This window comes from Polyodon spathula, unplaced genomic scaffold, assembly GCF_017654505.1.
Source record: "Polyodon spathula isolate WHYD16114869_AA unplaced genomic scaffold, ASM1765450v1 scaffolds_2908, whole genome shotgun sequence".
Taxonomy (NCBI): Eukaryota; Metazoa; Chordata; class Actinopteri; order Acipenseriformes; family Polyodontidae; genus Polyodon; species Polyodon spathula.
The window spans coordinates 50,001-59,610 of NW_024474373.1; the positions used below are offsets into that span (position 1 = coordinate 50,001).

The window sequence follows — 9,610 nt, forward strand, 5'->3', positions numbered from 1 at the left end:
GGGGGACGTATCAGATATTAAACTGATAAGAACAGATTTTTTTTTTTTTTTTTTTTTTTTTTTTTTTTATTAGAAAATATTTATTAATTCATTGCAATATGAATACATCACATTTATGGTTACAATAACCATACTATTTACAAAAACAAAAACATCCCATAGTCCAAAACATTCCAATACTTGTCAAAAACAATAACACTTCCTTCCACAAATCTTTCCATATTACATTCATTACAGTCCAAACAAAACTGAAACATCTATACTGCGTTCAGACCACTCCAGTAGCCAGGATCCACACACAAAAAATAATCTTTCCATGCAGTACCTTTCACTGTACAAATCAAATCACACAAAGGACATTACAACAAATACACTTAATCAAAAAAAAACTATAACAGTAGCGATTCAGCTTTGTTCAAAGCAAGAAAACCTTTGCCCTTCCTAAATAACCTCCTCATCCAAAACCCTTGAAAACACCCAGAAACCCTAACCAATGCCAACAGCCCATTGCCCACCAATCCACTTTCCCACCTTCCACATTTGTTCCGCCTTCTGCTTCCCCGACTCCCGACGATCTTTGATTTCATAATCCTTTAGGATGCTCAAAGCCAGCCTCACGCAGTCCGAACTTGAGAGCTGAGCATTCCTAAAAACCAGAACATTTCTTGCTCTCCATATTGCGTCCTTAAAGGAGTTCAGTATTGCCCACAACACATACCACTTGTTCTTGCTCATCTTTTCATTATGTTTCCCATATAATATCATGGGCTCATTTACTGTCTCTCCTTCACAATATTCTTTTACAAAGGTGTCAGCCTCAGCCCAAACATGTTGTGCGAAGCTGCAATTAACCAACAGATGCTCAGCTGATTCTTCCGCTCCACAACCCTGACGAGGGCATCTAGGAGTCTTCGCCATTTGCCGTCTGTGCATCATTTGTCTGACTGGCAAGGCCTCATGGGCTATCAGCCAGGCCAAGTCCCTATGTATAGTCAAGAGCCTTGGATGGGCAACCTCTATCCAAATCCTTTCCACCTGATCTGCGGTGTACCACCTGACAGGACAGATAGTATCTTTGCTCTGAACAAGTCTGACCACCTTCCTATAGTCCTCCCAGTACTCTTTCTCTATATTCTTTAATTCATTCTTAACAATAAAATCTTTAATCAGTGAGAAGTTGAAAGGCATTTCCCAAACTGTTGGTACTGTTAACGGAACATTATACATTTTAAAGGACCTTAACATTGCTCCCATATAGAACCTCAAAAACAAAGCAGCTGTACATTTTCCAAGCAAACACATATGCACGTGTAAAACGACATACTTTGCAATTAGAACCAAATTTATATCTGGAAACTGTTTGCCTCCTAAAAGGGCATTTTTAACCACAACATTTCTCCTTACTTTCTCACTCTTTGACCCCCAAAAGAAACAAAACAAAGTCCTATTCAAAATCTTCAAGACATGTGTTGTTGGAGGGAACACAACCGCGATGTAAAACAGCATGGGCAAAATTGTAGATTTTAAGACCAGAACCTTTCCTTCCATTGTCAGATTTCTAAGCGACCATAATCCTAGCTTCTGTGACACTCTCGCCCCTACATCCACCCAGTTCAGCTGACCAGATCCTGTGCTATCAAACTTCAAACCTAAAACCTTGATAGAATCAGTTTTAACACATACATCACTGTCTGGAGCCTCTGGCCAATTACCATAAAACATACACTCAGATTTTTCTTTGTTCAGCTTTGCCCCTGATGCTAGACCATATCTTTCTGTGTGCCAAAGGGTCCTTCTAATTGACCTTCTGTCGCTACATAAGACAGTTACATCATCCATGTATGCCAGAATTTTTACCATTCTCCCACCACCCCCTGGTACAGACATTCCTTTGACACTTTGATCTTTTCTTAAAACATTGACCAAAGGTTCCAAACAGCAGATAAACAGAATCGGTGATAAAGGGCAGCCTTGCCGCACACCACATTTAATTGGGACAACTTTTGAGAGGACCCCATTAACTAAGACTCTACTCTGTATGTTCTTGTACAGCAAACCCACCCATTTCACTACACTCGCCGGAAACCCCATTTTGCCTAACACCCTTAACATAAACTTGTGCGAGACTCTGTCGTAGGCTTTCTCCAGGTCCAGATTCAAAACACACAAAGGATAATTTCTATCACGGGCATAAAACACAGAATCTCTTAACAAAATGAGGCTGTCCGTTATCCTCCGCCCTGGTACAGCACAGGTCTGGTCCAGGTGGATTACACTGTCAATCACCGTTTTCATCCTTGATGTTAAAATCTTTGCCAAGCACTTATAATCGACATTTAATAGACTTATTGGTCTCCAATTTTTCAACTCCTCCCTGCTGTTCTTTTTGAAAATAAGGGTAATGATCCCCTCCCTAAAAGAGGGCGGCATTTCCCCCACAGCTATAACTTCATTGTAAACCATTAGAATATCAGGACCTACTATTTCCCAAAATTTGGAGTAAAACTCCCTTGGCAAGCCATCTCTACCAGGCGCTTTCCCCAATTTAAAGGACTTCATTGCCTCTGTCACTTCCTTCAGATCTAAAGGTTTTTCCAAACTTTCCCCTCCATCCACCACACAGTCCAACTCCTCCAAAAATTCATCCATCACATTCCCTTCAGTATTTTTCTCCCTATATAGAGCACTATAAAAATCCTCCACCACCTCCATCATTCCTTTGGTGTCTTTTTTAATACTGCCATCTTCGTCTTTCAGGCCAGTCATTGCCTTTTTCTTGTCCACAATCTTTTTATAAAAAAACCTGGTACATTTCTCATTTTCTTCAATATATTGCACTTTACTTCTAAACATCACGGCTTTGCACCGCTTCTCAAACAACTCTTTCAATTTGCTTTTTATTTCCTTTATGTCATCGTTCACTGGAAACCCCTGCTTTTGCAATTTGACCAGATGTTCCAGTCTACATTGCAACCCATTTATTCTCTTCCTTCCTTTGGCTGCCCTGATTTTACCTTCTGTCACAAAGAACTTTTTGATTCTCTCTTTCACACACTCCCACCATTCACTTACTGACCCATACATATCCTTCACAGTCTGCCACTCTTCATACCTACGTTTAAACTTTCTCCCCAACCTTTCATCCTCTAACAGCTCCACATTCAGCTTCCATACTCCCTTCCCCACCTCACACACCCCCTCCATTCCCATCCTAGCAGTCACCATACAATGGTCAGTAAAGAACGCAGGCACTACATCACACTTATCCCACCGCACACTGTTTGAAGAAAAAATAAAGTCTATTCTAGAAGCTTTTGTTCCATCATCACTCACCCATGTGTACACATTCTCACCGGGTTTCACAGCTTTCAAGACATCTAGAAGCCTAAAATCTGTCACGAGTTCATTCAAAACTATTGATGTTTTATCTAGTTTAACTCCCTCAGGGTTCGTCCTTCTATCCGATGCCTTTAACACTGTGTTAAAGTCCCCGGCCAAAATACACACACGTGTTGTATCTAAAAGCTTCCTTATTTTCTTAAACAGTTCAAATCTTTCTTCCTTATCTGGGGATGCATACACATTAATAAAACGCAATGCTTTCCCCAGGTACTTCACATCCACAACCAGCATTCTCCCACATTCTATCACTTCCTTACTCTCCATCACAAAATTCCTGTTTTTGAAAAGAATCCCTACTCCAGCTGCTTTACAGCCATTCCCTCCTGACCAGACAGACTCGCCATGTACCCACATTCTCTCCATACCCACATAGTTATCTTGGAAGGATAATCCACATTCTTGCAAAAACACAACATCAGTATTGACTGTTCCAAGGAAATGTAAAACCGTTTTGCATCTTCCTTCACTCTTCACACTTCTCACGTTTAAAGTTGTTATCAGCAGCATCAAGAAAGAGAAAGATTTGTACTGCCATATCAAACAAAAAACTACTTGCTTTTACTCATACTCATTGCCTCAACAAAATCATCCACATTCTCATACACACTTTCACTCCCAAAATCTCTCGCTCCCCCATCAAAAATAGGGGATCCTATCTCACTGCTCGGAGAAAAACCAGGGAGCAAGAAAGAAGCACCACTCCTTTCTCCCCTTTCCCGCTCCTCATCCTGCTCAGACTCACTACTCTCATCCTTATTTTTCGTCTTCTTTGTTTTTTTGGCTTTGTGCCAACTCCCACTTCTCTATTTTCCTTTTGTCAGTTGCCTTTTCCACATCCATAACCTCAATCACACTAGCACTTCTCTGTCGACTCCTGATATACCTAACACCAGCTTCCCCCCTTCCAACACTCCCCCCTCTCCCACCAGACTCACTCCTATTCCCCCTCTCCCTCTCACCCACTGTAGCACTCCTCCCTCTTTGTACAGCTTCATTATTATTCACATTCTCAGTCTCCTTTGCAGTCTTGTCTTCTTTTGATCCTTTCCCAACACTCACACCAGGCTTATTCCCAGCCTCCTTCACTCCACCCATCCCACCTTTCTCTTCTCCAAACTCATTCCCACCCATCTCTCCACCAACCACAAGGTCCCCCCTTACTTCACCCCCCTCTTCTTCACTCATCGGTGTTTCAGGCACAACCCCTTGACTCTCAGACACGCCCTCTCCCTCTCCTCCAATCACCTCCGAACAACTCAGCACACCGGCACCCTCACAGGCCTCTTCCTCTAACTCAACACTCTCTGTAGAAAATGGCGATACGGCTAAATCACTAGACAAATCCACATTCAGGTTTACGACAATTTGGTCATTCCTTTCCACCTCTGCATCCACATCCACATTTACAGTGTTCTTAGTTCCCACACCAGTCATATCCTGAACCCTCCCTGCTCTCGTCCTGTTTGCAAAGGATTGTGGGCAGTCTCTAAACAAATGACCCTCCTCTCCACACAGATTACATCTTCTCTCGCTTACACAATCCATTGAAGAGTGTCCCACCTCCTTACAAACTCCACAAATTTCTTTCTTGCAAACCACTGCCAGGTGCCCCATCTCACCACACTTCCTGCACAACTTTGGTTGGCCCTGATAAAACACAAACCCTCTATTTGGTCCCAAGGTTATATCCGACGGGATGTGTCTAAACCCACCATACCCTGTAGCACTATCATAAAGCTTTACCAGAATCCTCCATGAACCATTCCAAATCTGATCTGAGTCCAGCACTCTCACAGCACTCCTTTTAACCACGCAATACCTTGCTATCCAGGTATTCACATCTTGTTCGGATACGGTTTCATTGAACATTCTAACAATCACTGTTTTCACAGAGTTATCTGTTAAAGCTTCAACTTCGAATTTCTCCAACACCTCATTAGACCCCAATTCATCCCTTACTCTCCAAAATTTCCTAAAGCTTGTATCATTTACAAAACTAACATCCCAAGAAAAGCCATTAGTCAACGGAATGAGACAAAAAATCTCACCTGCACTAAATCCCAGAGTCCTTTGCAACACATTTTTACTAAACTCAAACCTTGTCAGTTCAGTCTTCCCATTTCCCTCTCTAAAACACTGTTTTAAACTAAAGCGCACACAACAGTGCCGCCTCACTCCAAACTTAGAAAAAGACATTCTAGTCTAAATAAAAACCACCAAAAAAGAAAAAAGAAGGAAGCCAGCCCCAAAGGGCCCTACCCCCGTAGAAAAAAAACTGCCTCCTGCTCTGCTCCTTCTTGACCTTTCCCTCCAAGAAAAGAAAACACCTCCGGGGCACCTGCACAACAAAAAGAAGAAAAAAAAAATTACTTAACAAGACAATCTACAATTGCACTATCCGCAATACACCACCGATCGCAACCCTTGATCGAGCCAAGAGGCCGAGAAGCGATGCCCACAATGGTTTTGGCCAAACGCCCCGGGCGCGGCCGCCCGCCGCAGCAGTCGTGGTACTTGCTTCTCGGGCGGGCGGAGGGAGGGAAGGAAGGAAGGAAGGAAGGAAGGAAGGAAGGAAGGAAGGAAGGAAAGGTGCCGGGCTCCAACGGGGGCGACCGCCCTTTCTGTGCTCGTTCTGCTTTTAAACTCCAGGTGGAGCCCCTCCCTGAGGGGAAGGGCTGTCCAAAAATTGGATCGAACTCGTAAATGCTCCTCTCCACGGAAATCTTTAGTAAAAGGCGAAAGATTTATTCGAGCTGTAGAGAAGCCAGAATGTGCCTTTGCTGGCGGCCGAGCCCGGCCGGCCGGCCCAAAGGCCCTCCCCTCTGCCAAGCGGCAGCGAGGCCACGCACGCAAAACAAAAACAGGGAACTCCTCCCAAAACGCATCTGCCGTTCCGCCCCGGCGAAAGGGCGCTTTGCTGCTTTGCTGCTGCTGCTACACTGGCCTGCTGCGTGTGTTAGGCCTGCCTGAATATGAAATATGAAAAAAAAAAAAAAAAAAAAAAAAAAAAAAAAAAGAACGAAAAGAGAGGGAAAACGGCGCGTCCCAGGAAAGGGGAGGTGGGGAGGGGGGGAGGGTGGGGCTCTCTCTCTCTCCTCTCTCTCTCTCTCTCTCTCTCTCTCTCGCTCTCTCGCTCGCTCTCTCTCTCTCTCTCTCTCTCTCTCTCTTTTGACCTTTCTGAGAAATGGGCACCGTTCCCGGAGGTACTGCAATACCGGGTCGATGCGTGGAGTGGACGGAGCAAGCCCCGCTTCCATCTCCCGCTTCCAAAAATCCATTTAATATAGACGGTCCCCCTATGGGGGACGTATCAGATATTAAACTGATAAGAACAGATTGATTTTTGATATTAAATTTTATTCAGTGGTTTACATGACATTTTTCATCACTGATCCCCATGTTTCTTTACATTTCTTTTCCCCATGCACAAACCCATACATTCTAAGCATACCTTTAATTTGTGCCACAAATGCATAATACATCTCTTTAGCTGTCAAAACATCTTTGATCTTCCTGATTTGTTTGCATCTTGTATTCCATACATATTCTTTTCCCATACTAACTATGGTCCACACCACCTCATATTCTCTCTGTTTCAATTTATTCAAACCTCCACCATACAGAATGCAATCAGATGACAAGACATTATCATCAATGACTCCTTTCATAATCCTCATCCTCACCCGCCTCCAGAACTTAGTCACAACCTGGCAGCTCCATAACGCGTGCCTCACCGTTTCTCCTACCCCACATTTCCTTGGACACAATGAATCCCTCGCACACCCATGTCTGTATAATGTATCTTTTACAGGTAATCTATTCAATGCCGCCAACCAATTTAAATCCTTTGTTGAATTATCCAAATACTTTGGTTGTAGCTGTTTCCAATTGATTTCACTATTTACCTGTACCTCTGCCCTTTTGTTTATCATTTTATCCCTAAGACATGTGTACATCCCTTTATGATTTAACACCACTTCCTTTTTCAGAATTTCTGGATGTGTTTTTAAAAACAGAGCAGCTCTTTCATAATGCCACGGCCTCTTATCTGCCCTGGGTACGACATTCCTAATATTTACTATGGATCTTAACACAAAGGAAAACCAAAACTTTATAAAAAAACAAGCTTTGTGATCTTTCTCTTCAATAATCATTTTACAAGTATTGTGGACATACAAAACCTCTAACTTTAATGGGATACATGGAACATCTCTGCCCCCTTGTGGTACTGGCATATACATCTGTTCTCTTTTAACCGATTCATACCGACCCCCCCATATAAAAGAAAACACCACCTTTGTCAGTAATAATTTACATTTTGTCGGCATAGGAAAGATATAAGCCATATAATTCAAACCTGGCAGTAGATCTGCTTTGATAACAACCACCTTCCCTGTTATAGTTAATCTCCTAACCCTCCATATATCCAATTGTGTTTTAACCCTCTCAATTTTCTCCACCCAGTTTCTTTTAGCACATTCTTCTTTGTAAAACTTAAGACCTAAAATTTTCATCCCATCTTTGCACCAGGTAAAGCCATGTCTTACATCATTCCTGTCAGCCCACCTTCCACAATACATTATCGATGACTTCCCCATGTTAATCTTTGATCCTGTTGCACGACTGAACCCCTGCAACAGCTCTACTATCCTGTCCAAACCTTTATCTGTTGACACAAATAATGTCATGTCATCTGCATATTGAGTGATTTTAACTGTATCCCCCGCCCCTCCTGGTATATGGACCCCTTTAATGTCTTTATCCTTTCTGATTAATTCCGCTAAAGGTTCGATAAAAATTACATAAAGCAAAGGAGACAGAGGGCAACCCTGCCTCACCCCTCCAAACTGTCTAACTGGTTCAGAAAAAAACCCATTTATATTTACCAAACTAAACACCTCTTTATACAATATCTGGATCCACTTTATAAAAACTGGCCCAAAATTAAATTTCTTCAACAAATTTAACAAAAATGCGTGATTCACCCTATCAAATGCTTTCTCCTGATCTAAATTTAATAGGCATAGAGGTAAGTCTCGTTCTTTAACCCAAGTCAAAATATCCCTTATTAAAATTAGATTTAGACAACTAGACCTCCCCTTCACTCCACATGTCTGGTCTATATTCACTATTGATGGCATTACTCTTTTTAGCCTATTTGTTAATATTTTACTTAATATTTTATAATCCACTGAGAGCAATGTTATTGGCCTCCAGTTCTCTAGCTCAGTTCTATCCCCTTTCTTGAATATAAGGCTTATTACCCCTTTCCTCATTGACTCAGGCATTATTCCCTCTTCAAAAATCTCCCTATATACCTCCACCAAATCCTTCTTTAGCAAATCCCAAAAACACACAAAGAATTCTTTGGGCAACCCATCACACCCTGGCGTTTTATTTCCTTTCATTGAATCTAGTGCTGCCTTTGCCTCAGCCTCCGTTACCTCCTCCTCCAATTGATCCTGCTCTTCACTAGTTAATTTATTCTCAATACTCTTCAACAACACATCTACCTCCTGTTGAGACACTTCCCTTTCAGCAAAGAGATCCTGATAAAACCGCCTGGCATGCCTTAACATTTCCTCCTTCCCACCAACCACCCCTTTTTCTGTTTTAAGCCCAATTACTACACTTTTAGTTTGTTTTTGCTTTACTGATTGAAAAAAAAATTTGGTTACCTTTTCATCACTTTCTTTCTCATTTATTTTAGCCAAGAAAGCAAACTCCTGGGCTTTCTGCTCAAAATAATCCCCCATTGCTCCTTTTAACCTCTTAACCTCTCCCCAGTCTATCTCTTCTCCATTATTCATTTTAGAGAACAATCCTTGTAATTTATAATTGTAACCATTTATTTTATCTCTCTCCCTCCTCCTCTGCCACCTGCAATATTTCTGACAAAATGTATTAACTTTCTTTTTTACATCTTCCCACCACCCTACCATAGAGTTGTACCCCCTTTTTAAATTCTGCCACCCTTTATACATTTCCTGGAACCTAGCCTGAAATTCCTCATCCTCCAGAACTCTTACATTAAGTTTCCAAAACCCCGTCCCTCTCTCTGGAACCTCCACCTTTATACTGACTACCAGCATTTCGTGATCCGAGCCCCAACATGGAAAAATTTTAAAATCTTGGATTGTAACCCCCACTGGTAGAAAAAAATAATCAATCCTTGATTGATCCCCTCTAGAGTTCCTCCATGTAAACC

General features: G+C 42.1%; 2 non-coding genes and 1 pseudogene across 2 annotated transcripts in view; all 3 read right to left on the minus strand.

Annotated features, from left to right (window-relative positions):
• The window catches only part of LOC121311055, a 199-nt gene extending 119 nt beyond the window's left edge, over positions 1–80 (minus strand). Inside the window, exon 1 of the small nuclear RNA XR_005949068.1 lies at positions 1–80. This exon is cut by the window's left edge and continues 119 nt beyond it. This is a non-coding gene — a small nuclear RNA (U2 spliceosomal RNA).
• Positions 81–6,057: 5,977 nt separating this feature from the next.
• LOC121310956 lies at positions 6,058–6,175 on the minus strand. Its single transcript, XR_005948978.1, has one exon. It is a non-coding gene; the product is annotated as a U5 spliceosomal RNA (small nuclear RNA).
• A 408-nt stretch (positions 6,176–6,583) lies between these two features.
• On the minus strand, positions 6,584–6,762 carry LOC121311049 (annotated as a pseudogene).
• Between the last annotated feature and the right edge of the window lie 2,848 nt (positions 6,763–9,610).